General features: G+C 41.8%; 1 protein-coding gene across 8 annotated transcripts in view; it reads right to left on the bottom strand.

Moving 5' to 3' along the window:
- The window catches only part of LOC309653429 (neuroligin-4, X-linked), a 581,567-nt gene that overhangs the window by 142,526 nt on the left and 418,649 nt on the right, over window positions 1-20,392 (bottom strand). The gene's annotated exons all lie outside the window — the stretch shown is intronic.

The raw sequence follows: 20,392 nt of genomic DNA on the forward strand, positions 1-20,392 counted from the left end.
AAACCCGTGTCCCTTGTATTGGCAGGTGGATTCTTAACCACTGCACCATCAGGGAAGTCCCCCGTTTGGACTTTTGACCTTGAAAACTCTAAGATAAATTTGTGTCATTATAAGCCAGTAACAATGTGGTCATTTGTTACAGCAGCAATGGGAAACTCATATTTCCTGTTTATTTTTTCAGTCATTTAGGACCATATGGGATTGTATGTATGTATGTATGGGATTGTATGTATTTTAACACAACAGTACTTAATTTTGTTCCTCAAATTGTTCTAGTTTTGGCCAGTCAGAACTCTTTCAGTTGGTTTCCGTACCCCTTCAATATACCCCCGACGGTGTGGGTTTTTTCTTTGTTTTTTAAGCACTGCCTTGCTTCCTGGCATGATAAGATGCTTCAGGATCATCTTGTAGCTTTTCTGCCCCATTTCTAGAATCAGACATTTCTCCAAGGAGTCCCAGTTCCTTCTATTTGACATCTTTATTTTGTAGGTCAGGAAGCTGAAGGAGATCAAATGAGGATGACTTGCCTAAAAGATGCTGCGACTACTTGGTGACCCCACTAATATTTACGTAACAGGCTTTACATATATAGCTGGGTCTATAATATATGCTAGCCAGCAACAGAGTGAAAATTACCACGTGGCTCTCCTTACCCTCACCGTACTGGTCCTCCTGTTACTACAATGCTTATTTCAGTAGGACGCTATGGTTAACTAAACTGCCATGTTGGCTTCATACATGCAGGGCACTGGTCCATATACTTTGTAACCATATGAAAACTTGTCAGCAACTATGTTTGCCCCAACCATAGACATGAGACAACTGTACCCCAAAACAGATAAGTAAGTTGGTCCAGGAAATCAACTCGCCACAGTCTGGGGATTCAAACCCAGAGCAATGGGTTCTCAAACCCATCCTGGCAATGCAGCGTCACCACTTAGCAAAGAGTGAAAAGCATTTTATGCAAGGTGGTAGGTTAGTCCCTGACAAAGTGATTTCTGTTTTGCTCCCCCAAATACTGGGTTGGCCAAAACCCGAACGAACTTTTTTGGCCAACCCAATAAATTATGACCCACAGATGAAGAAGCCAATGATGACATCCTAGGACCGCTGGTCTAGTAAAGAAAATGAAAATTATATCTAAATAACTACGTAGATGAAGGACAACTCTTGTTCTGGGAAGGGCAAGAACCAGATGTTGGAATTTGAGTTTCAAAGGACGGATGGGGAGGAAAGAGTCCATGCAAAGAGACCCTTTTGACTTGAGGCAGAACTCTTAATTATCAGAATATCCTTTATCAAGGAAAGCCCATTCTTTAGGCAAGATTGTGGCACTGAACTTGAAAAAAAAACGCTTGTGTTTTGAATACAGTCCTAGTTGTTACTGATAAAGAGATTCTTAAGCTTTTCAAGCCACTGCCCCCAAGGACTCAGAATCTATATAAACGGTGTGATCACAAAATATGACCCAGCTTTATTAAACACATTCCGATAATCTCTGATTTACTTCCATTTTAATATTCTTGTATATTTACATTAGCATGATATTGCTTCAGAAAATAGTACTGGGTGGTGATTGCAGGATGGGATTTTGTTTAATACAAATTAATCCCATAGGCTTAATGACTCTAAGCCAATCAATCCCTTCTATTGTAAATCCATAAAGCATTTGCTTCAGGCCAAGATGTAAGCTTAATATCTCCCTAGGTATTTACAGATTTATGCTAAATGAGTTTTGTTTTTGAAAGCATGATATTTTGAGAGTCACAGACAAAGTCATTGCGAGCCTAATGATTTCATTTCTTTGGTAATTATATGCAATTTCAGGTATTTATGAAAACCTCTCCAGGTTATGGATTTTGGTTATTATTATTCTTACTTTCAGTTGAAGAAATAGGGAATGACTAAGTCCAGCTCAAAATATTTAACAGCATGAAATGAGTCAATAAGAAGATGGTAAATAGTGTTAAAATATAATCAATTGCCATCCTTCACCAAGAAAAGCCATTCTGGCTCCCATGATTCCATCTGCTTGCTGGTCAATATCCCAACCAGCTTTCATGATTTGGATGAAACTTCTCTGCAGGAACCTCTCTAAAGAAGTGACTTCCTAGGGACTTCCCTGGTGGTACAGTGGTTAAGACTCTATGCTTTCACTGCAGGGGGCACGGGTTCGATCCCTGGTCGGGGAACTAAGATCCCACATGCCATGCAGGGCAAGGTCCAAAAAAAAAAAAAAAGAAGCGACTTCCTGATATGGTAGCATCCTGAGACGCAAACTCCCCAACTTAAACACTCATGAAAACAAACAAGAAGATCTGAACGTCACAGCAAATCCACAACAGCAGAAAATCCAAGGCTGCTTCTGGTGGGTTTTCTATGAACCCATTAACGACACTGAAGAGAATTCAGTCTACTACTCACGAATCTTCTGATGGCATTACGACACTGGGAATCATTCTACAAGCCTTATAGGAAATCAATCAGTGAATCATTGGAATCTCCTCTCCTGCTGAATTCAGCCACCTATCACAAAGAATAGTGTGTGTACAAACCACAAAACTGGGGAGATGTGCTCCTACCTCAGGGGGTTGACTGGTCATTATTTCAGGAAACCTCCTCACCCCAACATCTGTATATATACCTTCAAATTAAACAATTTTACATCAACCAAAACAAACAGCAAAGAGGTAGGGTTGGTGCATGGAAATGGCCAGTTGCTAACTGCTGCAGAGTTGGACAATTCAGGAAAAGTCTTAGATGTCCAGTGAAGTTTTTCACACACTCAGCAAGTACAGAGTATTTGAATGTTAACACGTACTGAGATTGTCTTAGTAAGGGACCATACTGCCCGGAGATGAATATCACATTAGAAATTTGAGAAGGAGTCAAACAGATCAACAATTGCCAAGGGTCTGCATTTCTAAGGAACCCCCAGGTATGTGTGCAGGTGCCCTGGGACCACCCCCATTGAATGAGGAGGACCTCTGGACCCTTGGCAAAGGAAAGGGCCTTTCACATGTATATCCCTTCTGTTGGCAGACACCTTATCTGGGTAAATCCTGACTTGCTCCAAGATGAGGAAAGAGAAAAAAAGAAAGACAGTACGTGTTTTGTGTGGAAATAAAAGCAGTGCGGAACAAAAGATAACCACAGCCTTTGGAAGACTCCATGGGAACACTTAGATAACCGTTTGCAGTTTTTCACAGAGCAAAATAAGATGCAGTTTCCTTGGTTCAGAGGCATGAAAAGGGACCAGTCTGAGATAGAAAGAAAAGGCTGAGGTGATAAAGGCTGATGGGAAGAAATAGCAAGTGGAGTGAAGGAATTAAAATCCAGACTCTTTGGGAGGAAAAAGGCACAAATCTGTACCTTAGATGTGAATACGGGGAAATGGACACCGATATACAATCTACAAGAACCACACAGGTGTTTCCTCAGGTGTAAAGACCTTCAGAGTCTCCAAACACAGAAGATCCCACTGGATTTTTCCTTCTCTACCCAAAACGTAACACAAATGGCAACAATGAACTAGAAAGTAACCTCACACATTGTGATGTCCTCTGGCAACCAGCTTGATAAACAACACAAAATGTTAAATTGAACAAAAAAGAAAGAAAAGTATGTTGTAATCCAATAAAATTAGGGTTACTCTACAAATGTTGAAGACCAGATCCACAGGAAGAAATGTAATACTTTGCTTGGTGTCAACAGTGGAAGGAGAAAAGTCAAACAATAAGCAATGGAATACGGTCAAAGGAGAAAAAAGTATTTGCAGGATGGCAAATAGCATTTGACATAATTAAAATATCTAATGAAAGGATTAGCGGGTCGGCAATATCTATTTTGACAGGGAATCCTTTTTTAATCCAGTTAGTAAGGAGCTGATGTAACATTGCAGGGAATGGGCTTTGGGAAAGGTTGAATTTTCTGAAAATATTGAAGAGGAAGAGTGATTCCTGCCTAAGATTATCTAACCAGAGAAAAACAATTTAGATCATCAACTAAGTAAGTTAGAATGGATGACTTCTTAGTTCTAACTGGATGAATACAATACAGAAAATCAACTTCTATACATATGAATATTAACATGTTTAGAAAGAAATACTTTTCGTAGTCATAATAAACCATCTAGTAATAACCTTAAGACGTATATAACTTAACACACTGTATAAAATATACAAAATTATGAGAGATATAAAAGAAGACTTGTACACATGTGGAAGCATTAAGTGGCAGAAACTGAGTAACAATATTAATATATTTTCAAAGTAACTTATTAGTAACAAAATTTTGGGGTAACTGAACAAAATTATTCTAACGTTGATTCTAACAAAACTTACAAGTGTGAGTAATTTTGGCTCAAATAAGGTATAAGGTTTTGCTGCTCTCATTATATTATTTATTGTACTACTAATAATGTTACAATGAGTATGATAAAGTCTTTCTTTTCAAAAAGTACCATTAAATAAGTATTTGAAAAGAGAGAAATATAAAAACTTCATCGTAAGATAAAATTAATTCTGGATTAGTTAAATATTTATTATGTAAAGAGACAATGAGCATGTTTGTGAGACTATAACGTTTAGGTTCCTATTCTGAGCTGAAATATATTTACTAATAAAGAGAGGCAGCACTTATTAATAACGATGTTTGTGTTATATATATGCACAAAAATGATTACGTAGCTTTTACAACGACATTCTTTGAAAGCGGCCATGAGTGTACACACAGACACACACACACACACTTATATAATGTACATACACATACATATATAGGCATATACTTTTATCATTTACTAAAAATTATACAGGAGTACCTTGTTTTATTGCACTTCACTTTTTTGTGCTTTGCAGATACTGCATTTTTCACAAATTGAAGGTTTCGGGCAACCCTGCATCAAGCAAGTCTGTCGTGCCATTTTTCCAACAGCATTTGGTCACTTTGTGTCTCTGTGTCACACTTTGGTAATTTGTTATGGTGATCTGTGATCAGTGATCTTTGATGCAGCTATTGTAATTGTTTTGGCTTTTTTTAGCAATAAGTTATTTGTAAGGTCTGTACATTTTTTTAGACAAAATACTATTGCACACCTAATAGACCACACTATAGTGTAAACAGCACTTTTATATGCACGGAAAAACCAAAAAACTTGTGTGACTTGCTTTATTGCATCATTCATTTTGTTGTGGTGGTCTGGAACCAAGCCCACAATATCTCCGAGGTCCGCCTGTATGTTTATAGGTACACAAACATGTATGTGTATATATAGAAATATATATTATTTAAACATAAATGATAGGGACTTCCCTGGTAGTGCAGTGGTTAAGAATCTGCCTGCCAAAGCAGGGGACACGGGTTCAAGCCCTAGTCCGGGAAGATCCCACATGGCGTGGAGCAACTAAGCCCGTGCGCCACAACTACTGAGCCTGCGCTCTACAGCTCGCAAGCCACACCTGCTGAGCCCGTGTGCCACAACTACTGAAGCCCGCGCGCCTAGAGCCCGTGCTCCGCAACAAGAGCAGCCACTGCGATGGAAAGTCCGCACACCACAACAAAGAGTAGCCCCCGCTCACCGCAACTAGAGAAAAGCCCACGCAGTAACTAAGTCCCAACGCAGCAAAAAATTAATTAAGTTAAAAAATAAAACAAATAAAAATAAATGATAAAAGCAAATGTATATAAAATGTATATACATTTAAATAAATAACTGAATCACTCAGGAAGTATGTATATAACCATATATATTTGTGCACACACATACATACATATACATATATATTTAAATAAAGATGAGCATCACTTAGGGAATATACATATTTATATATATTTAAATTAAAAAAATATATATATGGTCAGAAAAGGAAGGGACTCAAAGAAGAAATGATATTGAGTGTTAGTAAGTCAGGAAGAGCGCAATAGGAATCAACCCGTAAAGAACATAAAACATAAGAGGGAAGATGCAGAAGGAAGCCCCAGATCTGTGCGGAATTAAGATAAAGATTAAAGACCAGATTCCTGAGATCAACAGCCCTGTCATTTCCAGAATAATACATGAAAAGAGGTAGACGCGCAGACCTAGCCTGGTAACTTTCTTCAAAATTAGTGACGCAAAGGAAACCAGACAGGATGACAAGGGTCCCAGAGAAGAGCACAAACAGCCTCTGTGAAACGGCAGACATCCTTGGAGGCGTCCGTCTGGCCTGCGTGTCCCTGCATCCCAGTCGGGGTGGGCCACGCCAAAGGCTGTGCTGGTCCTCCCTGCCCCACCCCCACCCCCGCACTTCTGGCTGTGATGGGAGGGCCAGGTGTGCAGACATGCTGGGATACTCATTTTCCCAAAGGAGCCAAAGGAGCCGGCCAGTCAGAAACGCTCGACGAGTCATGTGGGTACAGGTGCCATGAGGAAGCATCAGACTCAGGACGGGCAGAGAGCATTCTAGGCGGCGGTGGTCCACCCATCCCTGGTTCTTGGTCCTGTGACACTCCTTATGGACCCCCATCCTGTGCTCCAATGCGCTTCTATATTCTTCATACAATCTGGGGTCTGTCTGTCTGCTTGTGATGAGCTCCCCAAAATGTCTTTAGGACCATGACAAACACGAAAAGAAAAATCTCTCTCACCTTAGAATTCTCTGGAATAGTTAATGGAGTCAGATCTATCATGTTTTGGCAGAAAAACCCTTGCCAAGCTGTCCTGTGAGAAAGTATTTTCTGAGAAGCAAGTCTGAAGAAACTATATCCTCCCTGAGGGCATCCTGTAAAATTCATATGAAGAAATGCTCCAATAATGGAACACATGGAGGAGAATGAAACTCCATCGAGCTCAAGAATTCAAGGAGAATCAAGTCAGAATTAAGGTTAAGGATGGGGAAATCACGGCAGAGAAGTACTGAAAATTATACACAGAAGAATCATCATTCTAGATTTCTTATGAAACAAAGTAAGAATGTCAAATAAACATTATTTGCAAAAAAGAATATTTTAGCTAATAATGTAATAAGAAACCATGTATAAAAATCACGTGTGATATTAAAAAAAAACACAAATGAAAATTTCAGGCAGTAACAGGAGAAAGTAAAGATACTATGGAAAGTCACAAATTATCTTACTAACCTACTCCATTGGGGAAATTAATGCCAAATAATTTTTTAAAATCTAAAAATAATCGGTGGTAGAATTCAGGGTATGATACTGTCATTGTGCTATATGCCTAATGATGTTTAGGGGGACAATTGTTCTCTGTTTCATTTACCTTAGTACATGTTACCTTCCTCAGAGATGTTATTTTAGTCTGTGCTGCTATAACAGAAACAAACGTTATCTATACACATATATGCAAAAGAAAATGTTATTATAAAACACACACACATATATTTTATTTATAAGCCACAGACTGGATGGCTTATGAATAACAGAAATTTATTTCTCAGAGTTCTACTTTGAATTGTTTTTCTCTTTAAAAAATTTTTTTTATTTTTAAATTAAAGAAAAATTATTTTATATTGGAGTAAAGTTGGTTTACAATGTTGTGTTAGTTTCAGGTGTACAGCAAAGTGATTCAGTTATACATATATCTATTCTTTTTCTAATTCTTTTCTCAAGTAGGTTATAGAGGCTGGAAGTCTGAGATCCAGGTGAGTGCAAATTTAGTGGCTGGTGAGGACCATCTTTCTGGTTCATAGATGCGATCTTCTTGCTGGGTCCTCACATGATGGAAGGGGGGAGGGACCCTTCTGGGCTCTCTTTTATAAGGGCACTAATCCCATTCGTAAGGGCTCCACTCTCATGATCTCATCACCTCCCAAAGACCCCACCTCCTGATACATCAATCTGGGAGTTAAGGTTTCAACAAATGAAATTTGGAAGGGGACACATTCAGACCACACTACAGAAACGTTTCTGTGCATGGATTCAGTTCGTACCATGGATTATACCTCCTTCGATGGCTAATGCAAAATCCCCATGTTGGAAACACTTCATGGAGCCCAGATTCATGGTTCTAAAGGAGTGGCAGAGACTCTCCATTTATCCCCAATCACAGTGACAGAATGCTTTCCGTAGGAAGGCAAGTTGGGGTTTCCTGCAATCCATTTATTCTAAAATGCTAGGGTTGGGGAGAAGGTTCACAAAGAGACACTGCCTTTGCCCTTATGAAGCCCACTGTCTCCTGGAATATGCAACAATTAATTCGACAATCACACCCCATTTTAAAATTCCTCCTGTGACAATGTGATGCATAGACATGGCACCATGTGAATGAATATATGACATACATACATCCTGGTGACCCTGTCTCCTCTGGTGGTCAAGAAATTTTCCCCTGAAGAAGTAAAGGAGGTACGAGCTGAACTGGGAATTAAGAAGACCAAAAGAAAAGTGGAAGAAAAAAAAAAAAGGTTTCAGAAAAGGGGCAGGAGAGTCTGATGCAAGATGAGAGAAGAGGGTTTGGGTAGCATCAGACCATGGGCAATGCTTGGTCACTGCAGTGAGCTCCAAAACATCCCCAAAACTCATATCCACCTAGACTCAGAGTGTGACCTCCTTGTTAGATACGGTCTTTGCAGATGGAATTAGTTAAGGATCTGGAGGTGAGATCATCGCAGATTCAGAGTGGGCCCTAAATCCAGTGACTGGGGTCCTTCTAAGGAGAGGTGAGGCCAGTGGGAGACACACAGAGAGGAAGATGGAGAGAAGATGAAGGCAGATAAGGATGTGCAGCATCTACAAGCCCAGGACCACCAAGAATTACTGGCAGCTGGGAGAGAGGCTGGATCAGATGCTCCTTCAGAACCTCCAGAAGGAACCAACCCTGCAGACACCTCGATATTGGACTTGTGGGCTCCTCAGCTGTGACAGAATACATTTCCGCCACATTAAGCCACCAAGTTTGTGCTCATTTGTTGTAGAAGCCCCAGGAAACGAACATGCCAAGCACTTAACGACAGCGAGGTGAACATCCCTTAAGGCAGCCCCTAAGGAGTCCTGCCCTCCTGCAATCCCAGCGGCCTGGATACGAGCTGGGTCTGCAAAGATAGTGCAAGAGTCATCGCTTGAGTAGGGACATTACCTGGGAAACGGGATGGGGTGCTTGATGAGGGCATGCTGGATCGGATTCTTTCTTAACCAACTGGAGCAGAATAGTCTCCTGCTGGCCTTGAAGAAGCAAGCCGTGGTGTAGGAAAGGGGCTTCGAGCAGCCCTCCGTGACAGCCAGCAGGAAAGGGGGCCCTTCATCCCACAACTACAAGGAACTGGATCCTTCCGACACATGAACGAGCTTGGGAGAGCAGCACGGGCTCCAGAAAGGAGGGCAGCCCAGCTGACACCTTGATGGCATCTCTGTGTCACCCTGAGCAGAGGATCTAGCTAAGAAGGGCCCAGATTCCTGGGCCACAGGAACCATGAGAGAATTTGTGGACGTTGTTCTAAGCTACCGCGGTGGTGGCCTTCGTTTGAGTGGATGGCGTCTTTTTTTCATCTCTTCTCTCTGACTGCACATCTCAAGTTGTAGAAGGAATTTGTTGAGCCAACCCCATGCACTCCCTCAATTTCCAGGTAACGGGAGTTCTCTTACAGACCCAAGGACGGCAGGACTTGAAGGAGTGCCAGGGGGCACCAGCCAGCCATCTGGAGCCCAGCTGTGTGCTGGGGCATTTGGCCTGCCTGTCAGCTGCCCTCCTGCAGCCTGGAAGCGGCCCCAGAGAAAGCATCCCCGTCTGTTCAAAGCACACCCCATGGGCCACCTCCAATGTCCATGGGCCAAAGAGCAATGTGCGTGTTTCTTGATTGGAACTAAAGAACACTGCATATTCCACGATCCAGCCATTGCTTCTAAACGCGTAACAGATCAGGGGCATAGCCAACGTGCAGTGATTTCTGAGCAAAGGCATAAATTCCATATGAGCCACTGACATATTAAATTATAACACGGCTGAAACATGGAAGGCATCACTGGATCCCGTCTGAGTTTTCCTGGTTGCTTTGAAAACCCTGCGTGGTGTGCCTGTGCCTTGCTTCTTTTTCTTTGCCTTCTTTGCTTTTTCATTCACTTCCCACCATCAGCATTCAAGAACCTGCCCCCGCCCTGCCCAAGGCACTATCCTCACCCAGACACCCACCCACCCCAAAGTCCACGGGAGATTAATTGTCAAGGCTGGAAAGCCTGGGACTGAGGTTGAGAAAGGAAAGAAAGGTCCCAGGAGCCTTCATGTCCCCTCATGTGCCAAGCCCCCCTATGCCCTTTTGGTCTGTAAACATAGAAATCTGGCCTAACATGGCAGGCTTCAGTAAGGATGCCTCTGAAGGTATAGAGAGCAATCACTCGGTGAGAAGCGAGCATTCTCGCTTACAGCATGAATTCAAAGGGAACACAGATCATTCACTTAGCAGCTTGTGAGCAATTTGGGAAGACGGCGTGTCTCCACTTGCTGTTCATGCAGCAGACTGGAACTCCAGAAGCCTGCTGGCCCGGGGCACTGCAGAGCCGTTGCAAGCATCCCCGGCCAAACACAAGGGGAGCCGGGCCAGTGGGTTCCTTGCCACGCAGATGGCACAGAATCATCATGTCAGTGAAGGGGAAAGAGGTGTTTTTTTTTTTAAAGGTCTAATCCCTGTATTTACAGGTGTACGACGCTACGTTTCCATCGGGAGAGATGGCAACTTCTCAGATGTACAGCATAATCCCATTGCCCTGAAGATCATTTAGAAAACACCACCAGATTCTCCAATGGCATCTCGTAAACATAATCCAAACGAACTCTGGCCCCTGACCAAAGAATCTTTCCGTGCCTGGCACCATGCTTTACTGAAGAAGCTTTCCCCAAATATGGCAAGCTAAATAAGCCATTTAAAGCAGAAATATTCTATTTCGGTTGGATGTTTTCACTGCAATTAAAATGGAGCTTCAGGATATAATGGCTCCAGGCACCAGGCAGGACCATGCATGTTTTACGTTTCACCTGGAACGCTGCCGTTTCTTTTATCATTAGTCTAGAATGGACCACTTTTGTATTACAATGCAATCTGCAAAGGGAAAAACGATCTATATTAAGGGACGCGCAGAAGTTACTAAAAGTCAATAGATCCCATGCACTGTTGGCATTAGTTAGGAAGTAACTAACGATTATTTTCAAATAAAATAATTTTAGCTGCCATTTGTTCAAAAGGGAGTTAATACAGCAATTTCAATGTTTGTCCCCCGATTAGAACATCACATATTTTTTTGAGGAATAACAAAGTAAGCTGCATTGTGAATTTCATCACATTGAACCATAGATCAAAAACCATTCTTCCAGCCATCCTTTTAGAATTCCTGGATGGGGGAAAAGGTACACATTTGGAAACAGCAGCGAAAGAGGCATTGCGGTTTTTTGTTGTTGTTGTTGTTGTTTTTAATTTATTTTTATTTTTTGGCTGTGTTGGGTCTTCGTTTCTGTGCGAGGGCTTTCTCTAGTTGTGACAAGCGGGGGCCACTCTTCATCGCGGTGCGCAGGCCTCTCACTGTCGCGGCCTCTCTTGTTGCGGAGCACAGGCTCCAGACGCGCAGGCTCAGTAGTTGTGGCTCACGGGCCCAGTTGCTCCGCGGCATGTGGGATCTTCCGGGACCAGGGCTCGAACCCGTGTCCCCTGCGTTGGCAGGCGGATTCTCAACCACTGCGCCGCCAGGGAAGCCCCGAGGCATTGCGTTTTGAGTGTGGATCTCCGTGTTGATTCCACGCCTGATAAAACTGCCAGGCTTGCCTTCCTCTGCAGGCTTCTGTGGTTCTCCCACGGCATCAACCGAACATTTTCAGTTTTCCAACGGGCATCGGCCCACATCATTCAGGTGTGGGAAGGGTCAGCGGTTCTGCTGTTAAGGCAGACACACCCTACAACGACAGAGGGCTGTTGGCCAGTAGCTATCCTCGCTGAGCAGGAAAAAACTCTTTACTGCCTACAGCTCTCGAGCACACGGCATTTGGCCTTTTTTGCCCTGCCATCTTGGGTCCAAATCCAGCCAAATGGAACTATTCCTTTGCCCACCTTACTAGGCCAGTCCTATTCGAAAGGATGATCGTGCCGATGCAAACAGCCTGCTGCCAACGTTATGCTTCTCACATGCCAACAAGATCATGAATGAAGGATGCAGTAGTTTTGTTATTCATAACCTATCCCTAGTTTACTAAACCCAAACGAAGCGTTTTTATTCCATCAGTAACGAGCTACAATTTTAAGTGGTCAAACTCGTGCTGTGGAAAGATGGATAAGTGAGACATGGGATGAAACTTAGCCTAAGAGATTTAAAGTGAAGCAAACTTCAATGTCATGCAAGTGTCTTCTTAAATTTTTATTGAAATATAGCTGATTTACAATGTTGTGTTAGTTTCTGGTGTACTTTTAGCAAAGGGAACTCAATATCATGTAAAAACCTATAATGGAAAAGAATCTAAAAAGGAATACACACACACACACATATATATATAACGTATGTATAAAATATACATACATATATATATATATATATATATATATATATATATAACTGAATCACTTTGCTGTACATCATGTAAGTTTTTTGATTTGTTCTCTGTGGGCTGAAGGATGAAGAGTCAACCTCCCTATGAGAATGGTGGGGCAACATGTATTAATTGGACAGAGAAATGATTACGTGTGACGTGCACTATTGCTTTGAAACCAAACAATTAGGAAGAGATGACTGGACATGAGCCAACAATGCACGAGCATCTTTTCAGCCAGATATTATGAGCTGACAGGCTGAACAAAACAGAGCAGATTGGGACCAGTCCACTGTGAAGATAAATTCTATTAATGAATCTAACATGCACTGCTTTGGATACAAAGTCAAAAAATATTTCATACGTCTCCAAGAAAAGGAGGCTATTGACAAAAATCAGCAGAAAGAGACGCACGCCCTCTAAATCCAAGCAAATGTCAACGGTAATTGGATCGGCCCAGAAAGCAACACATTCCTTAGCTACTGGGGAGTGGCTTCAGTGATGCTGTGAATATTTTTAATGATACAGATTTAATGAAGTGAAGCAGCAAAGGAAAACAGAAACAACAGGACAAGACACTTAGCATTATCAATGTGCTGACTTAAAACTTTCAGGTCATTTGAATAAACAGAACATGTCTTCACAGGGTCAGAGTGGAAAACACGAAATATGCCAGAAAACAGGTACATAATGTTGATTAAGTAAGGTGCATGTGTAGTGGGTTTTTGCCTAGACCAAGCAGTGGTGCTTTGCCAGTTTTGGAAAAAGGGCTCCAGGAACCCAGTCAAAGGAAAATGGGTTTGGTTGGCTGTCGAGAGAGAGTTTGATTCTGCGGAATCAGGTTCAAGGAGTGAGGGCTGCACAGGGGTCATGGGATAACCAATGATTCTCAAGCATACCACGGTCAACATGCCTAGACAGACACCCAGAAGAAAGATAGAGTAGAGATGAAACTCACCTACACCGCACTGTAAGATTTTACTCACACAAATTCAAGTTCTTACCTAAAAAGTTCCCAATGTAATCGGTCTGATCAACTCATCATCACAAGATAAAACTTGCATAGATGGGGTAATGAATGTTTTAAATTTTTAAATACCACAAAAAGATGTTATAGACACATGGAAACTGTCCAATGGAACACAGAATCCTAGCGTATGGGGCAGATTTTCAAGTGTTACAGTCACAATGAAGAGAAAAAGAAGTCTTTCATTTACTGAAAGTGAACTGTTACGTTAAAAGTGTGTGTATGTGTATATACACACATGCATGTAACAATTGAAGCACTGACAGCTTGGCTATGGGATAAGTTACAGTTTTCACCTCTAAGACAAATTTTTAACAGTTGCCATTTGCTGTAGACAATTTTGATATCCACATACACAAAATACAATGTAATGTGTTCAAGGTATTCAACTGTATGACTGAAGAAAATAGATGATACAAATGAATTTACTTAGAAACAGAAACAGATTCACAGACATAGAAAACAAACTTATGGTAAAAAGGGGAAAGGAGGGGAGGGATAAATTAGGAGTTTGGGATTAGCAGATACACACTAGTATACATAAAATAGATAAACAACAAGGTCCTACTGTATAGCACAGGGAAGTATATTCAATATCTTGTAATAACTTATAACGGAAAAGAATCTGAAAAAGGATATATGTGTGTGCGTGTGTATAACTGAATCACTTTGCTGTACACCTGAAACTAACACAACACTGTAAACCAACTATACTTCAATTTAAAAAATAAAAAGAAAATTAAAAAAAGAAAATGAATATACTCCTAAATTTACTACAAACAAATCATTAAAAACTTCGTGAAAATTATTTACCTGAGCAAAAAACAAAAGCAAAGGAATATGCAACAAAATAGTTACAGTATTTTGTTAAAATCCTGTTACTGAATTGCCTACTTGTGTTTTCTGCAGGTTTATAACAATGACCCATTCATTATTAGAATTTTTATTTTTAGTATATGAGACACAAAGGGAGTATTATGTTTTCTTTTTTAGGAAAAGACCTATTAAATTAACAGTTATTTAAAAAATAAAGACTGACACTGGGCAATTGATACAAGTGTTTACTTGTAATTAAAATCACTGAACATGGGACTTCCCTAGTGGCACAGTGGTTAAGAATCTGCCTGCCAACTCAGGGGACATGGGTTTGAGCCCTGGTGCGGGAAGATACCACATGCTGCAGAGCAACTAAGCCCGTGCACCACAACTACTGAGGCTGCACTCTAAAGCCCATGAGCCACAACTACTGAGCCCTCACGCCACAACTACTGAGCCTGCACTCTAGAGCCCGTGAGCTACAACTACTGAGCCCGCGAGCCACAACTACTGAAGCCCACGTGCCTAGAGCCCGTGCCCTGCAACAAAAGAAGCCACCGCAGTGAGAGGCCCACGCACCGCAAAGAAGAGTAGCCCCCGCTCGCTGCAACTAGAGAAAGCCTGCGTGCAGCAACGAAGACCCAACACAGCCAAAAATAAATATAAATAAATTTATTTTTAAAAATCACTGAACATGATTTTAAACATACAAGAAAAATTATGAGCACTGTACTTTTTATGTCAGCTATTTTGTCCATCTGAAGTCTGTGCAAACTGAATAACCTGCTTAAAAATAATAAAAGACAAGTGAGAATATACAACCAAACGTGCTATGGATTTAATATGATGGATGTGTCTATCTCTAGTAAAGGATGAATCATTAAAGATTTAGTATTAGTGTAATTCCCAAATCCCTGACCTTTGCTCTATTGAAATATTAATCATGGAAATATAGAGAAGAAAACACGGGATAATCATATGAGATTACTGATCTAAGTGAATTACATTTTGGAATTGGCACGAAAATATGCACGGGACCACAGTGGACTTAAGAATGTAGTTGGACAATTTTCAGAAAAGCAGTGAATGTGATTTGGTTTTGTTGGTAGCTCTACTTTACCTACTAGTGAAATGGAAATTCATGACCCATGTGTTTATCTATGAATGAATCTCTCCATTTACGGCACGGAGCAATTCTCTGGTAAAGGAAGAGAAGCTAAGAAACAACCATTTATGGGAATCATATGAAACTCAGCTAACACTGGTTAGAGGGTAACAATGCAAGAGAAACACAAAACACCCCCTGACAATTTCAGCCCACGTGGATGGTATTTTCTTCAATTTTCCATTATTGTCTAAAAACCACCATCAGCACCTTAAACTATCTGTGTCACCTTCTTCTCTAATTATGTACCCCACACACACTTGGTGGTTAATTATACATTCTCTTATTCCCTAATGGCAGCCTTGTTGGTTTTCCGGACGAGACTTTACGCTTCTGGTGAACTACATGGAAATCTACGCTCCTTTTCTAAGCCAGTGCCTCACCTGCCCAGCACGATATATTTTCAACAAACAGTTTGGGCTAAATAATAATTCACTGTCATGACACTCAATGAGTTGTGACAAAGGCCAACTTCAGCTGAGACACCAAGATAAGATCTGGACCGAAAATGTTGAGAACTTAAGCCGGCCACTTCTGTACTGAGAACATACATTTTCTGCTCCTTTCTGTCTCCACAATATATGGCACAAGGACTCTTTCCTGAGTCAATCATTTCAACCAATCACCTACTAATTTAGCAGTCACCTAACTGATTATATAGCTGCCTTCATCACACTACTCTGGGGCACAAATCGAACCCATGACAAATTTCTTCCGTTGGTGTGCAGAAACAGCTGTGGCCACTCTCTCTAATTATGGAAAATACTAAAGTGTATCCTCATCCCTTTCTCTTATTTATTGCTTTCGTTCCAAGAATCTACATGGTTCACATTTTAGGGCAAACACTGAAGGCGTTCTAACTTACACATGGAGAATTATATGGGAAAAAGGCAACCTAGTAACTCTTTCCAAAGTCCTGTGCAAACTGGCAAATACATTTGTTTCGTTCTTTTGTCATTTCCAAGATGGGGAGAGCGATATCCGATCATTCCTTCTTCGAGTTATAGAGGCATAACCTTGCATAAACCCCAATTCCCACACATCACTCTCTCAAATCTTGATTTTTGTCTGGCAAAACCCTAAACCTAGTGAAATCCAACTTTCCATCCAGTGCACACCTACACCTTTGCTGGTGAGCAAAAATGAAGGAAAATGTAGACCCAGGATGGCTGCTCTCACTTTCAATTGCTGACCAAAACTCTGCAGTAGGTTCAGCCAGGAGATCATACTAAATTTCCCTAATAAATTTCCTTTCAAGTTTCCCTAAATCACTAACACCTGCTTCCTGTGTCCTCCAATCTCTGATGCCCCTGGTCCCATCTTCATGGTTGGTGTATGAGCTTCCTTCCAACTATAATGAAAAAATTACAATAATTTGAAGAAAATATCCATACATCTCCATCAACCCATTTGCCCACATACCAGTAACTACCACAGCTGCTGTGCCTCTCTCCTTTCACTATAGGGAAGAGTGGGGTCACCATCTAAGGCTAAGTATCACACAACAAATCCCATCAACTCCTGTCAATCCAACAAGAAAACACCTCTCTTGCTATAGGACAGCTGTTTTCCTCTTGTGTTACTGTTATACTGTGTTATTTTTCAAAGTGCTTTCTAACTCTCTGGGTGGGAATATACACTCCCATCTGCTTGATGGCAGGGGTGGCCATGCCTTGCAGTGTCTCTCCCTGGGAAGAGTGTTTATTGCCTCACCTCAATGACATCAGATATAGTTATTTGATTTGCTTTGGCCAACGAATAGAATTTAGTAGGAGTGTTACTTCTAAGGAAAAACCTTCAGAACTCTCATGTGGTTCCACCATGTTTTCCTTCCCCTTTGCCATAAAGTCTGAAATGTGTCTGCTCCCTCGGCCTGTGTCCTAGAATACAGACACGGAGAAAAGCCACAACCAATCCCTAGAGAACATGTAACAGAGAGAGAAATAATACTTTGCGGTCACATGTCACTGACATTTTAGGGATACCTGTTAACGCAGCATGACTTATACCAAACAGATTAATACAAGATGTTGTTAGATCATTCCGACAGCCTGCAGACATGCTGCGAGACCTTCCAAGTTGAGAGAAATACAAGCATTTTCTCTTGGGTCTGTATATCCCTCCAATGACTGCCTGGTTCTCTGCTCCCTTAGAGAAATTCCACTGCTTGGATTCTCTATTAAACCTGTTACAACCAGGCTTCTGTACCTAACAGTCTGCCAAAATTTCTATACCTCCAGTAAAAGTTACCAGTAGCCTCTGGTTTGCTGTGTTGGTGAACTTTTTTTTCATTCCTCTATGTCCAGAACTCTCCTGGTGACCTCATTCAGTCTTGTGACTTTAAATACCATCTATGTTGGGACTTGGATGGCGGGCCAGTGGTTAGAACTTGGCGCTCTCACTGCCGTGGCCCCGGATTGGGGAACTAAGATCCCACAAGGCACACAGTGCAGCCAAAAAAGGAAGAAATACCATCTATGTTGACTTGTCCAACATTCTTCTCTTTACACAGATCTCTCCCTTGAGCCGCAGACTCTGACATCCCCCTGCCTGTGGGATGTCTCTTCTCTGATGTCCCATATACATTTTCAACTTGAACTTCCAAACCCTACTGAATCCTCAAGATTCTCTCCACCAGATCTCTCTCCAATTTCATTTGTGGGGATCTTGTGCTTGGGCCAAAAAGATTGGGAGTCCTTTCCTTCCCCCCACATTCCACATGCAAATCATTTGCAAATCTTATTTTTAAAAAATCCAACAACTTTTCTTCCCCATCTCCACCGCCCCCATCATAAATGTGCAGTCATAATCTCTCATGTTGACTCTGGTGTTCACCTTCTAACCTATCTCCTGCTTTCTGTTCTTGCCCCTCCAGGCTAGTCCCAACAAGGCAGCTAAAGTGGTGCTTGAAACCACACCTCCCCTTATCATTCCTCTGCTAAGTCCCTTTAAGTGTTCTCCTTTTGTTCTCAGAATTAAAATCAAAGTTCTTCATGGCCTCATCCCACTTTGATCCCCGTGTTTCACACTGGTGCTCCCTAATGCAACAGAAATGCTCCCACCCCAGGGCCTTTGCACTGGCTGTTCCTTCTGCGTGGAACACCCTTCATGTACATCATCCTGGCTTCCTTCCTCACCTCCTTCAATTTTTTACTCACAGTCTTCCTTCTCACCGAGATGTATGTTGACCACCCTATTTAAAAATGCACTTTCCAGTGCAATCCTAATCTACTTTGTCCTCTTCTATTCTTTTCACAGCACTCATCACTTCCCCCAAATAATACATAATGCATTTAATCCTTAAGTTTATTTTCCATCCTCCACATAGAATATAGGGCTTCCCTGGTGGCACAGTGGTTTACATCCTGCCTGCTAATGCAGGGAACATGGGTTCGAGCCCTGGTCTGGGAGGATCCCACATGCCGCGGAGCGACTGGGCCCGTGAGCCACAATTACTGAGCCTGCGCGTCTGGAGCCTGTGCTCCGCAGCAAGAGAGGCCACGATAGTGAGAGGCCTGCGCACCGCGATGAAGAGGGGCCCCGCGCTCGCCGCAACTAGAGTAAGCCCTCGCACAGAAACGAAGACCCAACACAGCCAAAAATAAATAAATAAATTAATTAATTAAAAAAAAAAAAAAAGAATATAAATTTCACGAGGCAGGCAATTTTGTCTATTGTGTACATGGATGCATCTTGCAATGCTTAGAACAATACCTGACACATGATAAGCACTAAAATATTAGTTGAAAGAATCGATAGTAAAAGTCAATTATTATAAGATAGTATACTGTGAATATCGTTTGGGGAATCATACACTGCTATAACAATGTGTAAAGCATAAAAATGAATGTTTAAAAATTTTAGAGACCAATTTATTTGAAAAGTCAAATTTTCAGGTTAGTTGAGAGATAATCATTGAAGGACAATTCAAGAAAAGGTACAGATGTGCTTCACCAAATATAGAAATACTTGAGAAGTCCTTCCAAGGTTACTGAAGCATGACTCAGATGGCTGCTTCCAGGGCTGCAGGTGGCTTTGACGTAATGTGCTCATGTGGCTTCTTGTTTTTGTCACAGGTGAACTTATATTTCCTTTTATTTCTTCCCTATTTCTGTCCTATTTTTAGATATCATCAGTGAATCTAATATATTCCTTCAGCATAGACATCTAACAATGTGCTGAACTGTATCCATTCTCTGGTTTTCTAACAGTTGTTCCTTTACTTCTGTCACCTCCACCCCATGCTGTGCCTATCTACCCCCAACTCCTCCCTCTAGAAATCTGAAGTCCTAAAAGGCTCTTGAAAAGCAGGATTCACATTTGCCGAGATTTGATCAACATTTTCTCTGCTGTCCTGCAGATTGGTAGTGAAGCTTTCCTGGGAAAGGTGCTTCAATGATTATGAAGCCAACCTCTGTCTTTCACAGGAGGACAAATGTCCACATCACCTCTGAAACACAGGAACCTCTGCTATTCCTCACCGTTTCTGGGACAGACGTTACGACTTTTTCCTGGGAGGCATTCCACTCCAGGAAACACATGTATAATCATCTCATCTTAACACCAGGTAGGGAGGGGTATGCTCCGAGCTTGATAGAGACCATGACTGGGGAGAGAGAGGTGGCATCTTTAGGTGAGGTGTGTGTGCATTTGTGTTTGTGGGGACATATGTGGAAACAGGGCCCAATGGTGTAACCAACAAGAGATGCAAGGGTGTGCAGACGAAGCAGGCAGAAATACCCACGGCAATCAAAAGATGGGTGAGGGCTTCCCTGGTGGCGCAGTGGTTGAGAGCCTGCCTGCCAATGCAGGGGACACGGGTTCGAGCCCTGGTCTGGGAGGATCCCACATGCCGCGGAGCAACTGGGCCCGTGCGCCACAACTA

This window comes from Balaenoptera physalus, assembly GCF_965194825.1.
Source record: "Balaenoptera physalus genome assembly, chromosome: Y".
Taxonomy (NCBI): Eukaryota; Metazoa; Chordata; class Mammalia; order Artiodactyla; family Balaenopteridae; genus Balaenoptera; species Balaenoptera physalus.